Below are 24,421 nucleotides of genomic sequence, written 5' to 3' on the forward strand. Positions count from 1 at the left end.
TGCCTTTTTGCAATCAATATGTAGCTAAGTCAACACAAGGGGGAGAGTAAAACTGTTTCCTGGGTGCACGCTGCTCCCAGGCCATGATGTAGTCAACGCCCCCAAGAGCAGGGTGGTACTGTAGCTGGAGACAGTCCTAACTGGCTGCATTCAAGCAAATTTGCCCACATCCTTGCTTAGGGTGCTTTCTACACTAGCTCTTTAGAATGCATGTTATGGCAGACACTGTCAACTGTCTCTTCAGATCTATTCTTCCCTTTCTCATCTAGTACCAGAACCCCAGATAAAAGGCTATTTTTCAGCCTCCTTTGCATTTTGATAGACCCACATGTTTAAGATACAAGCCAAGGTAGACCTTCAAGACCTTAAAAGAAAGGGAACCCGCCCTTCTTTATCTCTTTCTCCAACCTAGTATTCCACATGCAATGGCTGGAACTCAGGCAGCCACCTTGGACTATGAGGCTCAGGGCCACAAACCATGTGAATGATAGAGGAGTAAACTGGAGGGAGCCAAGGACCCTTTTAACTTTGTGAGACCACTAGACCAGCAGGATTGCTTCCTTTGTGACAGCTTTCATAAGAGGTGGGAATCAACTTTTAGCTGTTTAAGCCACAGTTATCTTGAGGCTTCTCTTTTCTTCTAGCTGAACTTAATCCTAACAGTACCTAGGTGTTAACAGCCACTATGAGCCAGCTAAAGACCACTGGAACCCCGTTCAGCCTCCTTCCCAGGTAGTAAGTCCTAAGCTTACTTCAGTTTCCTGCACCTCCATTTCCCCATCTATAAAACAGAAAGAAAAACACGTGCTGTAATTGCTTCAAAAGGCTTTTGTGAGGCCTACCTAAAAATGTTTTAAGAACTATAAAGCCATCGTGGCACAGCAGAAACGAATCTGACTAGGAACCATGAGGTTGAGGGTTCGATCCCTGGCCTCACTCAGTGGGTTAAGGATCCGGCATTGCGGTGAGCTGCAGTATAGGTCGCAGACGCAGCTCGGATGTGACGTTGCTGTGGCTGTGGTGTAGGCCCGCAGCTGTAGCTCTGATTCAACCCCTAGCCTGGGAACCTGCCACAGGTGCGGCCCTAAAAAAATAAAAAAAGAATGAATGAACCATAAAGCTCTACAAATAAAGGACTTTCATTTCCTACATAAAGAGACTTTTTCACAAAGACAATGAAATAGGAGAAATCCATGTACAAGAAGTCTCTTCTAATTAAAGCGAAGGGAGGAAGAATCAGACCAACAGTTTCTCTGCTCATCTCTGCCAAGTCACCACTCCCAAGCCCATCCAGGTCATTCTGTAGTTTCTAAATGAGAATTTAATTTTGCTCTAATGCCATTATTAGATCTAAATTAAATATTTATTGGGCTGAATATCAATTGACTTTTAGAAATAAAGATTTGAAATTTATGCGCTAACATAGAGTCATTCAATAACTGTAAATTTCACAACCGAGCTTTGCAATCAATTACTGTTTAGTAATGATATAAACGCACGTTCTTCTCAGGAGACCCTGGACAGCTATAAATTAGATTCTGCACACAACAACAACCTGGCAGTATCTCCACACAGGTTTTGTCTCTTCTGAGGAGTAACGGAGGCCAGGGATTAATCCCAGGCTGGCTTCCCCTGACCATGAATTTAGACCCCAGTTCACTCATCAGTCAGGCTGATGCAAGACTGGACTTAATGAGCACTCACACCAAACATAATTCAGAAGATAAATCACCTGGAAAGAAAACCGCACAGCCCAATTCAAAGGATGCTGTACAATGTGTGGGTACTAGAGACGGTCACTGATGCATTCACCCAGCCAACCAATAGTCACTGAGCAACTACAATATGCATCAGTGTAGGAATCAAAGGTGCACCTTCCCTCTCCGAGAGTGAGAATAAGGTACAATCAACAATAAAGAATCATCAACATAAATAGCAAATTAAACTGGGCTGAACACTGACTCTCAGAAACAAAGATTTGAAATTCATAAGCTAACACAGAATGCTAAAAGGGCATAAATGCAATGAAGAGAAATAAATGTATAAGGTAAGTATTATCCTACATTTACAATTGTGGAAATCATAAATAAGCATTCCAAGAGAAGTAACTTGCTCAAAATCAGGAACAAATTTAGACTCCGGGTCTGAATTCAGACCTACCTGATGCTCGGTTCTGCCCTCGTCCCCGTTCCCCACCCTGAATGAGCAGATATAATGACCAACCATACACAAGCAACTCGGACCTCATTTCTCACTGACAGCAGAACTGAGATCCTTGTTAATAAACACCCCCATGCCACTCTGAGACACTCTAACTCAGAAAATCAGGCTAAGGTTAAAAGCAGACCCTGTAACTAGACTGGAAACTGGCACCTGTCAGCTCCCCTCATGCTTAAATCTAGACTTGGCTTAAGCAGAATTTCCATTTTAATTTCCACGTGATAAATGTTGGCATTATTTTCTCTCTGAAAGGACCTTAAAGCCATTGTGCGGACCATCGCTCATTTGAAACCTGTTCTTTGTCTTCATGGGCCTGGCCGGCTACAAGAGAATGCATTATACATTTGGTTTCTATCGGAATGATGCTTGGTAAAAGGGGATTCTGAAGTCCTCAGGGAGACCTCTGTCGCAAACCCACAGATTCTGGTAATTGATTAGAGAGCTTTTAAGTGAGCTCAGTGATTACATTTTGAATTCTTTTATATCAATTATTAAAGGCAAATTATGTTGTTGAAAAGAACAGCCATAGAAAGATGGTAATTGAATGACAGAGGTGAGGGAGGCATTGTGGACAGGGTAATTGATTTAAAAAGTGAAAGGCACGAGGGAGGAGGTTTGTCAAAAATGGATTGAAACACGTGAACACTGTGCACTTAGTCATTGTTTATTGCTGGAAGGGGAGAGGAAAGGAGCTGAAGATGTGGGGGAATCTGACAAATACGACGGAAAGAACGTTTTGTTATATTTATAAAATGGACTCGCCCCCGCCCCCCAGTCTAGTCATGCCTGACTGAACAATCCTGCACTTCCCTCTCGATAATGTTCAGAGAAAGAGCTTCCAAGAGAAGGAAAAAGATTTCACCCGCATGCTGGCATTTGCTGGTGCGATCGCTTACCAGCCAAGATGCCAGTGGCTCCCAACAATGTGGAAAGACGTTGCAAAAGCCCGAGCACAGATGGTGGAATCACTCTGTGATTGAAACACTAAAACCAAACTTTTGTTCCATTTCATCCACAATCTCCCTTTCATGCTCAGGAAGAGACCGAGATACCTTGGAATAGAAATAGGAGCAGGAAGAGTAGGAAGAGTCCACAGAGCAGTGGTGCTTACATAAACATCCATGGAGTGCAGTTTCTGAGCCTGGGTCCCAGAACCGTCACTTACAGGAGAGCTGCCCGAGACAGCCACCCAACCCGCTACAACCACGCTGGATTCTGATGTACAAGAAACACCCCTAGGTTTATGGTTTTCATTCCTTCTCACTGCAGCAGAAAGTGAAATACGGCAAAGGCGAAATATCTGTGCATCAAAATGACTTATGGTTATGAACTATTCCTCCCTCTTTTGGATTATTCCTTATCTCTAGATGAGAAAAAAAATGCAATCACACACACAAAAAAAGACCAATCACAAGACGCAGCCAGGACTCATCAACATCCTAACGGCAAGTGCTGGCAACCGGAAAAACCAAAGAAGACTGGAGGGCCCATCCCTTAGTCTAGGCAGTTCCTTAACCAGCCCCTGACCCTGATACTGCAGGCAGGAGCATCAGCCAGAAGGGGAGATAAAAGCTGAAAGTCCAGGCCGTTACACCAAGGCACCACTCAATGCAGCTGTGGCTTCCTGCTGCTAAGCCAGGTCCAGAAAGAGGTTAAAGGGTCGGGGATGGGGAGAGGGGTTGGCCATGGCCACTTCTTCTAGCTTGGCATTTCAAGGAGACCGTCTCCATGGGAGGATGTAGGGTCTGAGCTGAAAGGGAGCCTGGGGCCTCGTTCTGTTTCTGCTGGCAGGTGAGGCCCAGTCTTCTGCATGCCATTCTTGGGTTGACCTTCCGTTGGTTTTGACAGGTCTCACTTTGATTTTCTCAGTGTCCTTCCCACAGCCTGGATTCTTCAAGCTAGTGCTAGATCTTCCATGCTGACAAGAGCCATGGCACAAGCTGAGCTTAGGAAGGGTTTCACTCTTTCCATTGTGATGGTGATGACCCTGACTGGACTGGATTTTCTTTCTTTCTTTCTTTTTTTTTTTTTGTCTTTTTGCCATTTCTTGGGCTGCTTCTGTGGTATATGGAAGTTCCCAGGCCAGGGATCTAATTGGAGCTGTAGCCGCCAGCCTACGCCAGGGCCACAGCAACGTGGGATTCGAGTCGCATCTGCAACCTACACCACAGCTCATGGCAACGCAGGATCCTTAACCCACTGAGCAAGGGCAGGGATCGAACCCGAAACCTCATGGCTCCTAGTCAGATTCGTTAACCACTGAGCCATGATGGGAACTCCTGGATTGTATTTTCAAGCACTGAGCAAAACAAGGCAATGGTAGTTAGATATAATATGTTTGAAGAAGACAAAGATACCTAATGTACCAATGATGCAAAGCAGAGCAAGTCTGAATCAGGTAATCATATAAGAGGCAGGTGAGGACAGCCCGGGCCCTCCACTGGGCCAATGAGGAGGTATTCATTCAACTGGACACTTTCATGAGTGGCCATAAAATAGGACAAACAGATTCCGAAAGGGTCAGAAAAAAAGTTTTTGTTTTTTGCTTTTTTTTTTTGTCTTTTTAGGGCCGCACCTGTGGCATATGGAGGTTCCCAGGCTAGGGGTTGAATCAGAGCTATAGCCACTGGCCTACACCGCAGCCACAGCAACACCAGATCCGAGCCAAGTCTGCAACCTACACCACAGCTCACAGCAACACCAGATCCTTAACCTATTGAGCAAGGCCAGGGATCAAACCTGCAAACTCATGGATCCTAGTCAGGTTTGCTACCACCTGACAGGAACGCCAGAAAATTTTTAATGAAGGAGGATAGAGAGATGCAGATTGTTGGCTCATCTGCATTCAGTCATTTCTTGGACCAACTGCTGCCTCTATTCTATCTCAGAAGACAAAATGCAGAACTTTGAAAAGTTCAAGCTCTTCCGCCCATCAGGCGGCTTGGGCTCTTGACAGTCTTGGGGTTGGCAGCCCACTCTTTCTAGCCTGGTTCAGCACAACCACTATGGGGGTCCCCAAGTAGGAAGGGACAACAGACAGGATAGCGCCTCCACTGGAAATGGCACCAAAGGAGAAAGTTCCAGCAAGAAGTGGGAGGAGGGATGTCGGTCCTCCAGCGACTCGCCACCGCCACCTGAAAAGGTGGATCTGGGTCTTACGATCACAGGAGTGCCAAGCTCTTGGCTTCCTTGGCCTCTAGCTCATCTGAAAGGAAACCAAGACTCAGACTGCAGGAGTTCTGGTTGTGGCTCTGTGGGCTGAAAACCCAACACAGTGTCTGTGAAGATCCTCGGCCTCGCTCAGCAAGTTAAGGATGCAGCATTGCCACAGGGTGCAGCGTAGGTCACAGACGTGGCTCGGATCCCGCATTGCTGTGGCTATGGCATAGGCCTGCAACTGCAGCTCCGATTCGACCTTTAGCCGGGAATGTCCATGTGCTGCAGGTGCAGCATAAAAAAAAAAAAAAAAAAAAAAGAAAGAACATTAGACTGCAGGCCACCAGCCATAAGCCCACTTTGCCTGCACTTCAGATCGGGTGAGGTCATGGGATTCAAAGTTTGGAGATCATCCGTCTCTTTCTGCCATGGGTCCCATGCGGGAGCCTAGGACAGCGCCCCCGATACATTTTCAAGCTGTGCGGATCATAACAGCTCATCAAGATAAGCACTCCTTCACCACAATTTTAAATATACATATAAATTTTAATGAGATCTCTAAGTTCATATATATACAAACGTATAGCACACATACGTGTATGTATTGCATTGTGTTTTCTGTCCATTGGCCCTACAAGCTTTAAGCTCCGTGAGGGCCCTGCTGGTTTGCTTGTTCTATTCACTCACACCGAGCCCTGAGCCCAGCCGAGGTCAAGCATAAATTATTTCAGTGAATGACTGGAAGTGACTCTGGCCAAAGGGCAAGGACGTAGAGGCTGAAGGTGTGGATGGCGTCTCTGCCTCCACCGCTCCCTGTGTGATGGGAAAGGCAGAGCTCTGACCCCTCACATCAGGGTCACCCCCTGTGATGCTCCAGGTTTGCCTGCAAAAGGGCAGGGGGTCAGAAACCCCTGACTCTCCATGAACTCAGCCACAAGGGGCTGCAATTTTTTTTTTTTTTTTTTTTTGGCTTTTGAGGGCTGCACCCACAGCATATGGAAGCTCCCAGGCTAGGGGTCGAATGGGAGCTACAGCTGCAGGCCTACACCACAGCCACAGCAATGCCAGATCTGAGCCGTGTCTACAAACTACACCACAGCTCATGGCAACACTAGATCCTTAACCCACTAAGTGAGGCCAGGGATTGAACCCACATCCTCACAGAGACAATATCAGGTCCTTAATCCACTGTGCCACAACAGGAACTCCTGCATCTCTTTTTTTTTTTTTTTTGGCATTCCTATCGCAAGTTCCCAGGCCAGGGATTGAACCCCCGTCACAGCAGTGATGCAGCGATGACAACACTGGATCCTTTAACTGCTAGGCTCCCCAGGGAACTCCCTCCATCTTTTTCTTTTTCTTTTTTTTTTTTTTTGTCTTTATCTTTTCTAGGGCCGCTCCCGCGGCATATGGAGGTTCCCAGGCTAGGGGTCCAATAGGAGCTCCAGCTGCCGGCCTACGCCACAGCCACAGCAACACAGGATCTGAGCCACGTCTGAGACCTACACCACAACTGATGGCAATGCCGGATCCTTAATCCACTGAGCAGGGCAAGGGATTGAACCTGCAACCTCATGGCTCCTGGTCAGATTCGTTAACCACTGAGCCACGACAGGAACTCCCTTCATCTTTTTCTAATGTGCAAAACCACATGCTAACTGAGCCCTACCTCAGGGCCCTTTTCTGACCCCATCATCTTTCGACTGTGATGGGAAAAGGCACTGATCTTTTGCCAACTTCCTCCCTTCTCCTTCTCAACAAACAGAAAGCGACCTTTAGCTGCTCCTCCATCCACACTCCCGCTTCCCTGCTCCAAAGAATTCTTTTTTGTGGACTATGTGATCCAGAGTCAAGAGAACACAGAAAAATAGAAACAGAGAGGCAGAAGACAAAAAGCAAAGAAGTGAGGCCAAAAAAACTTAAGTTGATCTATGTTACAAAGACTTAGCAAGTGGGGCAGGAACCAGAGGAAAAGGAGAAAATAAAGTTTGTGAAATACCTTTTTGGATTCCCATGAATAGTCTTTAACAGATGTGAGTAAATAAGTAAATGCCCTTCTATTTTCTAATTTGCTTTTTTTTTTTTTCCCCCAGAACCGCACTCACGGCATATGGAGGTTCCCAGGCTAAGGGTCTAATCAGAGCTACAGCAGCCAGCCTATACCACAGCTCACGACAACGCCAGATCCTTAACCCACCCAAGCGAGGCCAGGAATCAAACCCGCAACCTCATCGTTACTAGCTGGATTCATTCCCATTGTGCCATAGCAGGAACTCCATAAATGCCCTTTTAATTCTCTTTGTGCTCCTTGAGCACAGTGTTATTTCAGGACTGAATCACATTGGTTTACAGGCTCCCAGATGTGCTATTTCATTGATCCCAGAGAGTGAGAATACCAGAAAACAAGACAGATACTGGGGGAAACTGGAAAACATGGGGATATATTGCTTTCTCTCTTACTCCCTCCCCTATCTCTGCAATAAAGAACCCCAGACAGAAGCAGAAATAAAAAGAAGCCTGGCACCAGTGCAAGGGGAATGGTTTAAAAACTAACCCATGGACCTATTGGGTAGCCACAGGATTGAAGAGAACACTCAAGGACCACATACAGGAACAAGGCACTTGCCCCACCCTATTTCTCAATAAACAGGGCTTCTAAACAGAAGAATGATAAAAAGAGGAAAAGATGGGATTTATTATTTACATATTGCACAACAAAAAACAGAACAGATTCAAGAGAACCTTGGAGGTACACACTTCTGAAAACAATCTATACAGGATCCAGAAGAAACTTTCAGAAAGCTGTTCATCATGGTTTATATCATTTGTGCCAAAACTGAACACAACGCCTCTAGCCCCACCTCCTGTGCTGCACCTGTTCCAGGGCAGCCCTGCTTTTCTCCAGTCTGCGACAGGCATGAGTAAAATGACTTTTAGATTTTTTAGATTTTGTTCACTCTGTAGAATTTTCTAACTATTCTATAATAACTTTTAAAACTAACTTTAAAAAAATTTCCGGGAGTTCCCTTTGTGGCGCAGCAGGAATGAATCTGACTAGAAGCCATGAGGATGCAGGTTTGATCCCTGGCCTCGCTCAGTAAGTCAGGGATCCAGCACTGCCATGACCTGTGGTGTAGGCTGTAGAGACAGGTCAGATCACACCATTGCTGTGGCTGTGGCGTAGGCTGGCAGCTGCAGCTCCGGTTTGACCCCTAACCTGGGAACTTCCATATGCCATGGGTGTGGCCCTAAAAAGCAAAAATTCCCTTAACCAAATTTAAGTTTTTAAAAGTGACTTATTAAAAACAAAATAAAAATATCTTCGCCTGTCAAAGAATTAGCCCTCAAAGAAACATTTAAACTTTGATGGACTCAGAGGCTATTTATTTAGACTAGCTTTATTTTTTAAACAATGTCAGTATAATACTGATAATTTGAGAAAGACCAGAAAAAAAGAACACAAAAAAATCTAACTTAATAATATAAACAAAAATCCTAATTAAGTACTTATCAAACAGAAACCAGAAAAACATTTTTTAAAATAACATACCATATCCTAACAGCATCCAGGCCAAGAACAGGACCTATTAAAACTAATCACATTAATACATGAAAGAGCAAACATTTTATGGTGAATGCAATAGTTACCCCCCAAAAAAGCATTTAATGACATTCTTCATTTATGCCTGAGTTAGCTGGGGTGGGGTGGGGGGGGAATCTGATAAATTAAAACAGAATTCTTGCTTAACTCAATGGAAAATTAACACACACATCCCACCATCACCATCGGCAGACTATTTATCACACCACAAGATAATAAACAGAATACTCAAGGAGGGACCCTATAAGCATCCCCATTAGGGAAAGGAATAAACAAGGATGCACATTTTCACCACCGTTACTTAATCTGTACTCTGTATGCTACTGGATGCAGTTAGAAAAGAACAAAATAAGTAGTGTATATTGGCAAAGAGAGGGTAAAATCATCCTTATTGGAGCTAATGAGATACCTAAAAAAAAGCCAAAAGAATCCCTTGAAAAGCTAATAGAGAAAACAGAGATTTCAGTGAGAGAGTTAGATTAAAAAACAAACATTAAAAAAATCAATAGCTTTCTACACAAGGAATAACTAACTATAGAGAAGAAGAATGAGAAAAGATAACTTCTCCAAAGAATAAAAATAAACATCTAGGAGTGAATTTTACACAAACATACCAAACCCTGGAGGGTTTTACTGGAGGACAAAAAGGAACTGTTGAACCCACCAAATACGCTGTTCTTGGAAACTCTGTGATATCCACTTTTGTGATAATAAAGAGGTAATTCCAATGAAAAATCCCAATCTCAGAACCTTGATGACATGGCACCAGAATTCATCTGGAAGAATTAAGCTCAGGAAAAACTGTCAGAAAAAAAATCTTAAACTGTGATTATCATGAGCATTTGGGGTGACTTGACCTGCCAGAGAGTAAAACATAGGATAATGCTAGCGTGCAGGAAGGGACAGAGAAATGTGCCAGAATAGAACATCCAGAAACCCAAGTTTATATGGAAATTTAATGTTAGATAAAAGAAGCAGGAGTTCCCGTCATGGCACAGCGGAAATGAATCCAACTAGGAACCATGGGGTTGCGGGTTCGATCCCCTGCCCCACTCAGTGGGTTAAGAATCCGGTGTTGCTGTGGCTGTGGCATATGCCAGCGGCTACAGTTCCGATTTGACCCCTAGCCTAGGAACCTCCATATCCCATGGGTGCAACACTAAAAAGACGAAAGACCAAAAAAAAAAAAAAAAAAAAAAGCAAGCATTTCAAATTAGTAGGGGAGATAGAGAGGAATCAGAAATGATATTAGGACAACCAGCTTCATCATTTAGAATGGCGGAAAGTGACCATCATTAGATCTGGGTACCGAGTACCCAGGCGTCGTTACCCTAATCCTTACAATTTAACATACATTTGAACACTCCTGATGGAAAGCTTTAGCAAAAGCACATGCACACACATAAATACTGTGGCCACACATTCCTGACAAACGTTCATGCTATTAAGTGGAAAAAAGTGTGTAGAGAGAGAGAGAGAGAGAGTGTGTGTGTGTGTGTGTGTACGCATGTATTCATTAAGGCTAGAGGAAAGGGAAAGTATTTTATTACCTTGGGTCAGATACTGCAGTTTTTAAACATAAAACCAAATCCAGAAACTGTGAATAAAACAAATGACTATTTTGATTACATAAAAAAAATCAACTGTGCAGAAAAAGACAGCATAAATACGGTTTAAATACAACTGTTTACCCTGGGGGAACAGACAATGGGTATCAACAAGAAGGAGTATGGGGGGAGCGGGATTCTGGAAATGTTTTATATCTCAGTCTGCATGATGGCGGCATGGGTGTATGCATGTGTAAAATTCATTGAGCTGTACAGTTAAGATTTGTGCATGTTATGTTTAAGTTATGCCTTCACAAAAAAAAATAATAAGGGGAATAAATCAAGCATTTATCCCATCTTCCCTGTAAATCCTGTATTTCAGGATAAGCAAAGACTTAATGAGGGAACATGCTTCTTCATCAAAAATTAGTTAAATAAATGCAAAAGGAAGGAACGAATGAGAAAGATCATTTTGCAATCCCTGGTGAAAATCACCGATCTAGAAAATGTCCATCAGTGTCTGCTAAAAACCATTAGCACAGTGGTTCGCAACCTCTAGTGTACATCGGAATCACTTGGTGTGATGGTTAATCTTATGTGTCAAGCTAAGTGGCCACAGGGTGCCCAGATGTCTCATCAAACATCTTTGTAAGGGTGGTCTTTGGATGAGTCATGTTTGAAGCAGTACACTCAGGAAAGCTGGCTGCCTCCATAATGTGGGTGGGCCTCGGCCAATCAGTCAACAGCTTGAATAGACCCAAAGGAATGATCCAACCCCCAAAAGCAAGAGGAATTCTGTAGTGTTGGCTTTTGCTGGCTCTCCAGTACACTGCTCTTTCTGGGTCCAAGCCTGCCAAACCATCCTGCAGATTTGGGACTTGTCAGGGTCCCTAGCCGTATCAGCCAATTCCTCAACTCCTTATCATGTATCAGTATCTCTCTCTCCCTCTCTCATTCTCACTCTCTCTGTTTACATGTTCTTTGTACACTTATAGTTATATATGTTGTTTCTCTGGGGAACCCTAACACAACTGGCAAGCTTGGCAAAACACAAACTGCTGGGTCCTACCCCCAGAGTTTCTGAGTCGGCAGACCTGGAGTAGCACGCAAGAACTAGAAGCTCTCACAAGTGCCCAGGTGATGGGGGTTCTGCTATGGACACCAACACATTAGAAGTTTGGGGGGGACATTTATTATGGATACATCAAGCTCACAACACCTGAATTGACTAATAAATCCCGACTTCAATTTACGGAAATGGCAAACTGGGGACATGATACCCACACCATGATGACACAGTCAGCCACATCCAGAGGACAGGGAAATCTATAGAAAAAAATGACCCAGAGTCTTCAACGACAACAGCAAAAAAAAAAAAAAACCGTCATGCAGAGTTCCTGTGGTGGCTCAGCGGTAACCAAACCTGACTAGCATCCATGAGGATGCGAATTCGACCCCTGGCCTCACTCAGTGGGTTAAGGACCCGATTTGCCCATGAGCTGTGCGTTAGATTGAGCTGTGTAGGCTGCAGGCACAGCTCATATCTCCCATTGCTATGGGTGTGGTGTAGGCCAAAAGCTGCAGCTCCGATTTGACTCCTAGCTTGGGAACTTCCCTATGCCACAGGTGCAGTCTTAAAGAGACAAAAAACAAACAAACAAACAAACAAAAACCTTCATGAAGGAAAGCAAAGGGGAATGGTCAGAGACTACAGGATATTTAAAAACCTTTGGGGATACTGATTCAACTAGCTATATCTTATTTTTTTTTTTTTAAGCAGATGAGCATCTTTTTTCTAAACAGTTTTCCAAGCCCTATTATTTTTTTATTTTTACTTTTTTTTTTTTTTAGGGCCACACCTGCAGCATATGGAGGTTCCCAGGCTAGATGTCAAATCAGAGCTAAAGTCACTGGCCTACATCACAGCCTCAGCAACTTGGGATCCAAGCTGCATCTGCAACCTCCACCACATCTCACGGCAACACTGGATCCTTAACCCACTGGTTGAGGCCTAATCAGATTCATTTCTGCTGAGCCACGACGGGAACTCCTATTTTTTTATTTTATTCTTCAAACTTTTTACTCCAGTTGAATACTAATCAAATTCATTTCTGCTGAGCCACGACGGGAACTCCTATTTTTTTATTTTATCCTTTAAACTTTTTACTCCAGTTGATTTACAATGTTGTATCAATTTCTGCTATACAGCAAAGTGACCTAGTTTTATATATATATATACATACACACACACACACATTGTTTTTCTATTATCTTCCATTATGTTCCATCACAACTGATTGGATATAGTTCTCTGTTCTGTACAGCAGAATCTCACCACTTATCCATTCCAAGTGCAATTGTCTGCATCTACTAACCCCAAACTCCCCGTCCATCCCACTCCCTCCCCTTCCCCTTGGCAACCACAAGTCTGTTCTCCATATCCATGAGTTTGTTTCTTTTCTGTAGACAGATTCATTTGTGCCATATATTAGATTCCACCTATAAGTAATATGGTATTTGTCTTCCTCTTTGACTTCCTTCACTTAGTATGAGAGTCTCTAGTTCCATCCATGTTGCTGCAAATGGCATTATTCTGTTCCTTTTCCATGGCTGAGTAGTATTCCATTGTATATGTACCACATCTTCTTAATCTATTCATTTGTCGGTGGACATTTAGATTGTTTCCATGTCTCGGCTATTGTGAATATACCTATTTTTTTCATTGAGAAGTTAAAGAAAAGTTGGATATGTTAAAGAATTATCATCCATGTTGCTGGATGTGGTAACAGGATGATGCTTATATTTCTGAAGTCCCGATCTGTTAGACCAGGGTTTCTGAGCCTTGGCACTGCTGACATCTGGGGCCAGATAATTTTTTGATTTGAGGGCTGTCCTGCGCACTACAGGATGTGCAGCTGCCACCCTGGTTTCCATCTGCTAGAAGCCAGTAGCAACCACCACGCCCCCAGCTGTGACAACTAAAACTGCCTCTGGAAACCGCCACGTGTCCCCTGGAAGGCAAACGCGCCCCCAGGTAAGCACCACTGTGTTCATGTGTCTTCCGAAGAACTTACAAGGGAAGTGAGGGGTTTTGTTTTCAAATTCTCTAGAGAAACTGTGGGGAGTGGGGTAAGATGTCGCTGAGAATGGCAGAATGTGACCTTCCTTAGATCTGGGTAGTGACTACATGGCTGTCGTTACCCTAATCCCTATGCTATAAAATACATTTCAACACTCCTTGATGTAAAGCATTTGCAAAAGCACATGCAGACACATAAATACTGTGGCAACACATTCCTGACAAATGTTCATAATATTAAGTGGGAAAAAAACACAGGACCAGGCAATGTGGACACTGTGACCCCATTTTGATAAAACAGAGAGACAGAGACACTCAGAAACGAATCAGAACATTCACACAAATGGTCTCCAGGTGGTGGAATTGCAGGTACTAATTCTCTTCCTCCAAAGTGTAGGTTTCAAAGCTCCCCACACGAGCAGATCCACGTGATGCCATGTAAACAAACAAATAAAATGAAGACTAACAGAGAAGAAAGGGATGGCTATGGAGCAGTACAAGGCGGGCAAGGAAAGAAATCAAAAGACTTCAAAGCCAACACGAAACTTCAAAAAGCACAACAATAAAGGAGCCATCGAGTACAGGGGCAAAGATACCTCACAGCCCGTGGGAAATGCTGCATCTGTGTGTGTGTACATGCAACGTGTGTGTGTGTGTGTGTGTGTGTGTGTGTGTGTGTGTGTGTGTTTCCTGATATTGACCTTGGGCATCTGAATTCCATTTGATCTCCCCTGTTTCAGCAGGCAGAGTCACATGGAAAAAATTCCAGAGAGTCTTTTCTCTAAACAGAGAATGGTATTTTCCCTGCCAGGCAAATGTTTAAAGTTTTTGAAATAATCACCTTGGTACTTAAATCCACAGCCAAGTGGAAAACTCAGCTATTAAGCTAGACTCATGCCCCAAAGGTTCTGAGTAGCAGGGGTTTAGCTCTTCTGCTTTTCAAGGCCAACTATAAATTATTTGCTATTTAATCACCTGTTACTTTGGCTCACCTGAGTGGCTGCAGCCTGACACTGGTGCAAGTAATTAACAGTGAGCCAGGATTCCTGATGTCATGGTTCCTCCTGTAGTAACTTGGCCTAAATTTCTGCGGCTTTTCCACCGTCAACCCTCCCACAGTCGGCTGTAAAATCATCACAACCCTCAAGGTCATTCCCTTCCACGAAAAGGTAGCCCCATCAAGACCCAGTCTTTGCCTTCTTTGTCGCTATGTCCCTGCTGCCGGTAGAGGAGCATAGAAGGTGCTCCATAAATAACTGCTGGGGAAAAATGATTCCACTGGAGTTCCCATTGTGGTTCAGCGGGTTAAGAACCCAATACAGTGTCCATGAGGATACAGGTTCAAGCCTTTGCTTCTCTCAGCGGGTTAAGGATCTGGCGTTGTAGGTCACAGATGTGGCTTGGATTCCATGTGGCTGTGGCTGTGGCATAGGCCAGCAGCTGCAGCTCCGATCTGACCCTATCCTAGGAACTGCCATGGGCCACAGGTGTGGCCTTAAAAAAAAGATTCAACTGTGTTTCGCTGCCTTTCCTGATTTCTGGCCCCTCAAGAAACATCTATTATTTCGACGACCACCAAACAGCCCGAACTTCAGCAGTCTGATGCCAGTAACATGCTCCTTACACCCACTTCCTGTGGATGAACCAAGATGCTAAGACAGATCACCCACCCACCCCTGTGCTTCAGAGACACACACACACACACACACACACCACTCTGCCACACCCCCAGACACTGCCACAGCCTCGGCCCATTCATTCCTTGAGCCTCCGCTGGTCTGACTCAATCTCATTGTCTTCCTAATAAAACTAATTAATTTCCAGAGTTAAAATTCATGAGGCAGCAAAGGTAAATCTACATCGAGAGCCGCTTCTGAATTCCCTCCAGCTGCAGACTTTTTTATTCTACCCACAAAAGGCTCCTGAGCTTATTTGAAGACATGGCCCCAAGGCCTTCCCCAGGTCTCAGCAGCCCACAGCGGGCCTCACCGCTACTCTCAGATGCTTTCTGCTCCATTCGCCCTGGTGTTTGCTGGGAGAAAGAGCATCAGATTCTGAAATCAAGGCCAACTCTTGACCAACAATCCCCCCTCCCTTCCTGTCTTCTGGCTTTCTGCCAATATCCACTCAGGGGCTCCATGTCACCCCAAATCCTCTCCTAACCACCCCTTAGAGATGGTGCTCAATTTCCTCCCAAAAAGAAGAGGAAACTAACGCTCAGAAGTAGCCTGTCAGGAGTGACCTGGTGTCTAAGGGGCAGTGCAGGGACTGTGCCCAAGGTCTCCTGACCCTCAAGAGCCCAGGTTTCTTTCACCCAAACAGGGATGGGCAAACTAAACCCCATAGGCTACACCTGGCCCTCTGCTTGCTTTTGTCAATAGTTTTATTGGAACACATGCACACCCATTCATTTCCATAATGCCTATGACTAGTTTCTGTTACAATAGCATAGTTGACTAGTTCTGATAGTCTCTAGAACTCCAAGCCTAAAATACTTACTATCTATATACAGAAAAAGTTGACTGACCCCTGCTAGAGAGTTCAAAAGAACAGGAAAGAGAGGAGGGAAGGTCAGCCAGTCACTTGGCTAAACTCCTCAAAGGTGACCAGCTCCAAAGGAGAATAGGAGGAACCCCTCAAGGCAGAACCAGTCGTCTCTCTGACCCCACCTCCCCTACGCTACCTGTGGCATCTTGATAGGCGCTTTTGCAGAGATTCAACCCCCCCCACACACACGCTGAGTTCTAAGTGTGCCAGGGCCTCCATAAGCATGTCTGAAAGATTAACCTCAGGCTACCACAAACAAGTCTCTCTCAACACCAAAGCATAAGAAAGGCCAAGAGGCATGGGACCCGTCTGCAGAGAGGAAGCCTTTTCCAATCATTTAAGAAATAAAAAAAATTAAAAAAGGAGTTCCCATTGTGATTCAGCCATAACAAACCCAACTAGTATCCAAGAGGATGTGGGTTCGATCCCTGGTTTCGCTCAGTGGGTTAAGGATCCGGCACTGCTGTGAACTGTAGTGTAGGTTGCAGACGTGGCTTGGATCCCACATTGATGTGGCTGTGGTGTAGGCCAGCAGCTGCAGCTCTGATTCGATCCCTAGCCTGGGAACCTGCATATAACACCAGTGTGGCCCTAAAAAAAAAATTAAAATTAAAAATTAAAAAACAACCTCATCAAACTGAAAAGCTTTTGCACAGCAAAGGAAACCAAAAAGAAAACAAAAAGACAACTTACAGAATGGGAGAAAATAGTTTCAAACGATGCAACTGACAAGGGCTTAATCTCTAGAATACATAAGCAACTTATACAACTCAACAGCAAAAAAACCAATCAATCAATGGAAAAATGGGCAAAAGACCTGAATAGACATTTCTCCAAGGAAGATATACAGATGGCCAACAAACACATGAAAAAATGCTCAACATCACTGATTATAAGAGAAATGCAAATCAAAACTACCATGAGATACCACCTCACACCAGTCAGAATGGCCATCATTAATAAATCCACAAATAACAAGTGCTGGAGGGGCTGTGGAGAAAAGAGAACCCTCCTTCACTGTTGGTGGGAATGTAAACTGGTACAGCCACTATGGAGAACAGTTTGCAGATACCTTAGAAATCTATACATAGAACTTCCATATGACCCTGCAATCCCACTCTTGGGCATCTATCCGGACAAAACTCTACTTAAAAGAGACACATGCACCCGCATGTTCATTGCAGCACTATTCACAATAGCCAGGACATGGAAACAACCCAAATGTCCATCCACAGAGGATTGGATTAGGAAGAGGTGGTATATATACACAATGGAATACTACTCAGCCATAAAAAAGGATGACATAATGCCATTTGCAGCAACATGGATGGAACTAGAGACTCTCATACTGAGTGAAATGAGCCAGAAAGACAAAGACAAATACCATATGATATCACTTATAACTGGAATCTAATATCCAGCACAAATGAACATCTCCTCAGAAAAGAAAATCATGGACTTGGAGAAGAGACTTGTGGTTGCCTGATGGGAGGGGGAGGGAGTGGGAGGGATCGGGAGCTTGGGCTTATCAGACACAACTTAGAATAGATTTACAAGGAGATCCTGCTGAATAGCATTGAGAACTTTGTCTAGGTACTCATGTTGCAACAGAACAAAGGGTGGGGGGAAAAACTGTAATTGCAATGTATACATGTAAGGATAACCTGACCCCCTTGCTGTACAGTGGGAAAATTAAAAAAAAAAATTAAAAAACAAAACAAAACAAGAGCCTGGTTTCTGGGAGTTCAGGCTGCCTGATTCAGATCCTATCTATTCCCCTCACCCACTGGGTGACCTGGAATTAATTTCTGAGCCCAGGGCTTCCCATCAATAAAGTAAAGGTGCCTACAGCTGTGAGGACTCGGTGACAGAGGGCATGTGGAGCTCCAGTGCAGTGCCTGCCACAGAGCAAGGGCTGGGTCAGGGGCTGGCAAGACACTCTGTAAGATGCCTTGGACATCTGCACGCAACTCACAGGACAACATTCTAGTATCCAGAAGAGCCTCTGAAGCAGGCTTCTCCCTTTCCAAGGGCACCGCTCAGAAACACAAAGCAAGAGCACAGTGGAGTTAGGCCAGAACTGGTCACCCGGGCGCCCGATGTGTGGCCTGGAAGACAGGGACTGACAATGTGGGATTGGGAGCATAATGGACATTGGACTCTAGCCGACCTGACTTCCTCCTTCCCTGGTCCTCAGAGGCACAAGCCAAGGGGTCTCCCTGAGCCCGTTTCCTCATCTGTCAACAGATGACAGCCTTGATCCCACAGGCCCCCTGTGAGGACTGATGGACATGAAATACCTGAGCCTCGGTGCTGGGCTCAGGAAGGGCCCCTCCCAGATGGGTCACTGCTGCTGTCATTTACCACGGTAACAATTCACTGGGAAACGTCCCGGCTTTCTATCCCAGCCACAAAGCCCCTTCATCTGGGACAGACACAAGCACCTTCTCCTGCTCCCCCGAGGCTGGGTCCCCTTCCCTTCCTATCCCAGTCTCACGCCCTGTCCCCAGACACAGCCCCCAAACCCTCATGGCCACACCTTGCCATCAATACTGCTAAACATGGGCCAGAGTTATGTCAACACGAGACCAGGCCACCATCAGGTAGAAGCAGAGCCACCATCCAGTGAAAGAACCAGAGCAGAGACTGGGCAGCAGACACACTGAGGAGACCCAGTCCTGGCTCCCCTCTCCCTTCCTGTGTGACTTGGAGGGAGCCACTCACCGTCTCTGGGCACAAACTCAGGCACTTGTGAACCTCGTGATTCAGATCAGTTATGTATCAAGTCCCTTCCACCTTGTGAATCACGGCCAAGATTCCACACTGAAGCCCTAAGAAAAGTCACCCACTGTATGTCACTAACTCCAATGCCACTTTCTGCCAAATCCACTTAATCTAATACAAGTGGTGGGACAGCAGGAAGTGTTGCTTTGCCAGTAACACTGCTGAGAACTCAGCTGGATGCCACGGATTTATCGATACCCTCACTCCTCTGTATCTCTGGCCCCTATTTTTTTTCCTCTCATGTCTTTCTCCCCATGCAATTACTTTTAAATCCTGATGTTCTCAAACTGGTTTTGCTTATATGGAACCGTAGTGTTTTCTCTGGCATCCTTCCGCACACGTCAGCTCTTGGGTCTGTGATTTCTCCTGGATTAGAATCATGAGACCCGGAGAACCCGAGGGGCGATGCTGTCAGAGACCCCATCCCCCGAGACCTCGTGGCCTCACTCAACATCCCACCAAGTCACGTGGGTGCAAATACCCCCACCACAAACTCAGCAGCGGCGGCCCACAGAGGTGGCACCCCAGAGCCTGTGGCTTAACGGGGCATGCACTTTGTTCACTGCACTTCCAGGATGGCCTTCCCCTTCAGGCTCACAGATGAGGAGTCCAAGGGCAACCCTTCCAAGGCGGTCCAAGCAAGAAATCAGCCACCCCAGGCCCTAAACCCAGAAAGACTCCAAAGCTGGCCCTGTCACCTCCTCTCTCCCAGGGGGTGCATCCACCACCACCTCCAGGGATCAGGGCACCGTGGGCTCCTAGAAGAGGAAGACACAAAAGCCTTCAAGGAGCTTAACACGGAACAGGAGATGATATTTTAAATACACTTTAGAAGACTTTTGTAAAAATAATCCAGACCCACAGTGGAAAGTTAAGCCCAAAAAAGTATACGAAATCTCCCTCCTGCCCCTGACCACAGGCTCTCAAGATCCCGCCCAAAGCTCCGACGATTAGCACGTTCTTACACTTCTCTCTGGTGGTAAGCTATGCATGCAAGTCCATGACGTATATACAAGTATGTGTGCGTGTGTGTTTTGTGTGTGTCCTTTTGTTACGCAACTGCTCAACCACTAGACTAAGTTCTATGCTTTTTTCAACTGTTGGGTCTCGGATCTTGTTCCACGTTCATGCTTGGCCATCTTGTTCTTTCTCTTGAATACACGCCATAGGATGGGTGTCTACATTATTCTAGTCTTTTACAAGTACAAGGAAAACTGTAATAAACATCCTAGTCTATACACTTCTTGCACAACAACACACTCACACAATACATCTGGCAGAAGTCCTAGAAGTGGAACTACTTTTTTTTTTGGTCTTTTCTATGGCCGCACCCGCACAGCATATGGAGGTTCCCAGGCTAGAGGTCAAATCGGAGCTGTAGCCGCCAGCCTACACCAGAGCCACAGCAACACTGGATCCGAGCTGCATCTGCGACCTATGTCACAGCTCACGGCAATGCCGGATCCTTAACCACTGAGCAAGGCCAGGGATCGAACCCGCAACCTCATGGTTCCTAGTCGTATTCGTTAACCACTGCGCCACAACGGAAACTCTGAACTACTTTTCTATGGACAAGAGTTAGCAAATCTTTTCTAGGATGTGAGAGTCTGTGTGTGTGTGCACGCACGCGGCGTAAGGCCTGTTGGTCTTTGTTTTATTAATACAATGGGCTGAGATCTTTTGGTTATAGAATATTAGAGCTAAATTGGAACTCATCCTATTTCACTTCATCTGCCTTTCTTTGGGTCTGTTGTTCCTCAATTTCACCCACACTTTTGGTTATTAATGCTCCCATTCAGTGTTTCATATTCACTAGGCCTTCTTAATCCAGTTTACTTTTTCGAGGCTTAATACCCTTACAGAACCATCGTGTGTGAAATTATCTTTTACAATGCTGAAGCCAAGCAGTTTATAGTTTTCAGTCAATTACTCCCAACTGCCAGAGCTATGCTCGGGATATTTCTGGCTAAATTTCTTTATTCTTGGATCATGAATTCTGAGACACGACGAATCCTGGTGTCTGGTGAGGTCACTTATTAGACACACACTCGGACCAAAGATGCTCCTCAAATTTGGAAATCCATACTCAAAAGCCACATGTGTTCTGCAAAATTTTAATACAAATGCTAATGAACTGGGTGATCGTTCACAGCCCCTGACAAAGTTACCTTTTAAGAACTCCTGAAGCAAATCCATTTGTAATTTTTTCCTTAAATCCTTTCAGTTAAGGAAAAAAAAAATCACTGGCCATTGATTCAATTTTATCAGTTAGATAGGTAGCTTTCCCTGTGTAACAAACTACCTCCAAAATTTAGTGGCTTTCAGAGTTCCCATCATGGCTCAGCAGTAAGGAACCCAACCAGTATCCATGAGGATACAGGTTTGATCCCTGGCCTTGCTCAGTGGGTTAAGGATCTGTGGTGGAGGTCGCAGAGGTGGCTCAGATCCCATGCTGCTGTGGCTGTGGTGTAGGCTGGCAGCTGCAGCTCTGATTCAACTCCTAGCCTGGGAACCTCCATATGCCACAGGTGCAGCCCTAAAAAGACAAAAAGAAAAATTTTAGTGGCTTCAAACCACCACCATTTATTTACCTCATGAGTCTACAGGGCAGTACTTTGACCTAGGCTCAGCTAGGCAGTTCTTCTGCTGATGGAGGCCAGACTCAGTCATACATCTGTGATCAGTGGCTGCTCAGCTGGAGAGCTCTGCTTCTAGGTTAGCTTGGGTGGTGGGGGCAGCTGGGTCACATGTGTTGTCACCATCCAGCAGGTTAGCACAGGCTTCCTCCTTAGAGGCGGCAGCAGGGACCCCAAGAGCAGAAGGGAACATGCTCCAGTGCACAGGTACTTTTCAAACCTCAGCCTGAGTCACATTTACTACTATCTCATTGGCCAAAACCAGTCACATGACCAAGCCCAGCTTCAAAAGGTGAAGAAACAGACTCCTCCTCTTCATAGGAAGAGCTATAATCTCACTGCCAGGGCATGAATGTAGGTAAGCAGAGAACAGACAGCCTTTTTTTTTTTTTTTTTTTTTTTTTTTTTTTAACAATTGACCATATCAACGGTGTATAAATGTATCAAATTTGGAGTTCCCATCAAGGCTCAGTAGTTAATGAACCCGACTAGCATCCATGAGGACATGGGTTCGATCCCTGGCCTCGCTCAGTGGGTTAAGGATCTGCCATTGCCATGAGCTGTGGTGTAGGTCACAGATGCAGCTTAGATCCAGCATTGCTACAGCTGTGGTATAGGCTGGCGGCTACAGCTCCGATTTGACCCCTAGCCTGGAAACCTCTATATGCTATGGGTGCAGCCCTAAAAAGACAAATAAATAAAATGTGTCTACCTCAATCATGCTGGTTTAACATTTTGCAATACAGACTTCAATTGCACTGACTATATTCCTAGAATAGCTTCTTGAAACAAGATGCACAAAAAGCAACCACCCACCAGAGAACCCTCCAAGGCCAACAATTAGGTATTCCCCAGTCATCCGAGTCACCCCAGAAGGCAGCATTCATGGACCCTTGCTCCAGCTAAGGCATCCTCTCAAGGGTTCTCCTCAAGACAACCAGGGCACAGAGGACAGAACTCCTGACACGGGTACCAGAAGACCCAAGCCCAACCTCGGCTCTCAAAGCACGTTGTTCCAGTTGTAGGTGCCATCCCTTCCCTCATGTGCCATCAGGGACGGCAGGAGCAACAGAAAGAATTGCAAGGACAAGGCAAACGAAACAACCTGCACCCGAGCCCCGGGCACCTGAAGTGCCCAGTGTTGCGTAGAAGAGAACTTGAAACAGTGCATCAGGCCCAAAAGGATTGGATCAGCCAAATAAAAATGACAGGTGTAAGCAGGAGGCTGGAAGGAGGACCAAGGCTATAAACTGGCACTGAAGGGAGGGAATGTGGGTTGCCACAGGGCATAGGGCTGCACCCTGGGCTGGGTGGGACTTGCAACTGGGAAGATGGAAGATGCCAGAAGAACGGTGTGTTCTCTGTGCCTGCTGTGGGAGCAGACACATCATGGCCTTGCTCTTGCCCCAAAAAAGAGTTCCCCAGGCCTATCCTTGCAAGGAATACAGCCTCCCCAGATGAAAGAAAAGCATGTGAACACATAGGGTTCCATTAATGACCTAAAGGAAGCATGCTGCTTCCTCTTTAGAGAAGAAAACAAACCCTGGTCACAACCATTTTTTTTTATTCCCAGGTAAAATACCAAGAGTGATAGCTACAATTTGTTGAATATCAACCATATGGCAGAGACCGCTAGTCAATCACATACATCAAATAATTAGCATCCAGACCACAAAGAGCCATTGGGTGACATTCATGAGCACCTATTATGTACAGGATTCCACCTGCAGGGCTGCAGAAGCAGGGCTGCGCAGTGCCAGGCATGGTGCCTGCCTGATGACAATCGCCAACACGGCCACGGCTGCCTCCACACAGCACCACCACCACCACGAGATTGCACTGAGCTTTCTAGGACCGCACCTGTAGCACATGTAAGTTCTCAGGCTAGGGGTCAAACTGGAGCTGCAGCTGCCAGCCTACACCACAGTCAGAGCAACATGGGGTCCAAGCGGCATCTTCGACCTACCCCAACTCACAGCAATGCTGGATCCTTCCCCCTCTGGGGTGAGGCCAGGAATCAAACCCGCATCTTCATGGATATTGTTCAAGTTGGTAACCCACTGAGCCACCACGGAAACTCCTGCACTGAGCTCTGAGAAGCGATCACCGCATTATCTTCACCCATGGACCTATCTGCCCAGAGACTCAGTGATTACCCCTGAAGGTAGGCACCGTGATCTCCACTTTACAGGTAAAGTGTTCTCTGAGGCCCAAAGAACTGGTTCAGCAGCACACAGCCAGACTGTGGCAGAGCCAGCTTCGACCCAGGGAGCATCCCCACACCTTCTGGGAGACCCTGTCTTACCAAGACTCCCCCTTCTCCCAATAAGAAGGGGGTCCTGGGGAGCACTGAAGGGTTCCTCGCAGGAGCAGAAGCCTCCCCTCCCCCTCACGGAGAGAGAGTCTCAACGACCCCCCCCCGTCTTTCTCCCCCTGTGACTCTTAGACAAAGGCAAGCAGAGCCCATGTCTGCTCTCTCTCTCCCTCCTCCTTTCGACTTTCCAGTCTTCAGCAAATTGATCTAATATAAATTCAACAGCTCCCTGGCTCTAAATCTCCACTCGGGCTCTTTATCTGCCTAAAGGGCTCATGGGGTTGCTAACTCGGCACTTGAATGAAAACTAACACTCAGACATTCATGCATTCACTCGTTCATTCCGCAAAAACTCACCAAGGGCCCACCAAATGCCAGGCCCAGAGCGAGGGCCGCAGAGATGCTCAACAGTTTTACACAGCGGGGTGATGCAATCACACTCACACAGAAAGGCCACCAGGGGGGGGCGGAGGGGGGGGAAGGGGGAGGATCCTAGCCTGGACAAAGGGGTCAAGGAGAGGGATGGAGAAGAGAGGG

The 24,421-nt window shown here is 45.7% G+C and overlaps 1 protein-coding gene across 14 annotated transcripts in view; it reads right to left on the reverse strand.

Annotated features, from left to right (window-relative positions):
• PTPRT (protein tyrosine phosphatase receptor type T) overlaps window positions 1-24,421 on the reverse strand; it is a 1,176,585-nt gene that overhangs the window by 1,095,757 nt on the left and 56,407 nt on the right. The window contains exon 1 of one of the 14 annotated variants that reach the window (XM_085003964.1): window positions 24,242-24,326. The exons of the other annotated variants lie outside the window; for them this stretch is intronic. The gene's annotated coding sequence lies outside the window, so the exon portion shown is untranslated. Of the gene's footprint in view, window positions 1-24,241; window positions 24,327-24,421 lie in introns of those variants that run through there. 14 annotated transcript variants of the gene reach the window in all.

This window comes from Sus scrofa, chromosome 17 (genome assembly GCF_054392235.1).
Source record: "Sus scrofa isolate SSC_HxYL_T2T_F1_AM1 chromosome 17, Sscrofa_HxYL_maternal_Yorkshire_Landrace_v2.0, whole genome shotgun sequence".
In the NCBI taxonomy this organism is placed as follows: Eukaryota; Metazoa; Chordata; class Mammalia; order Artiodactyla; family Suidae; genus Sus; species Sus scrofa.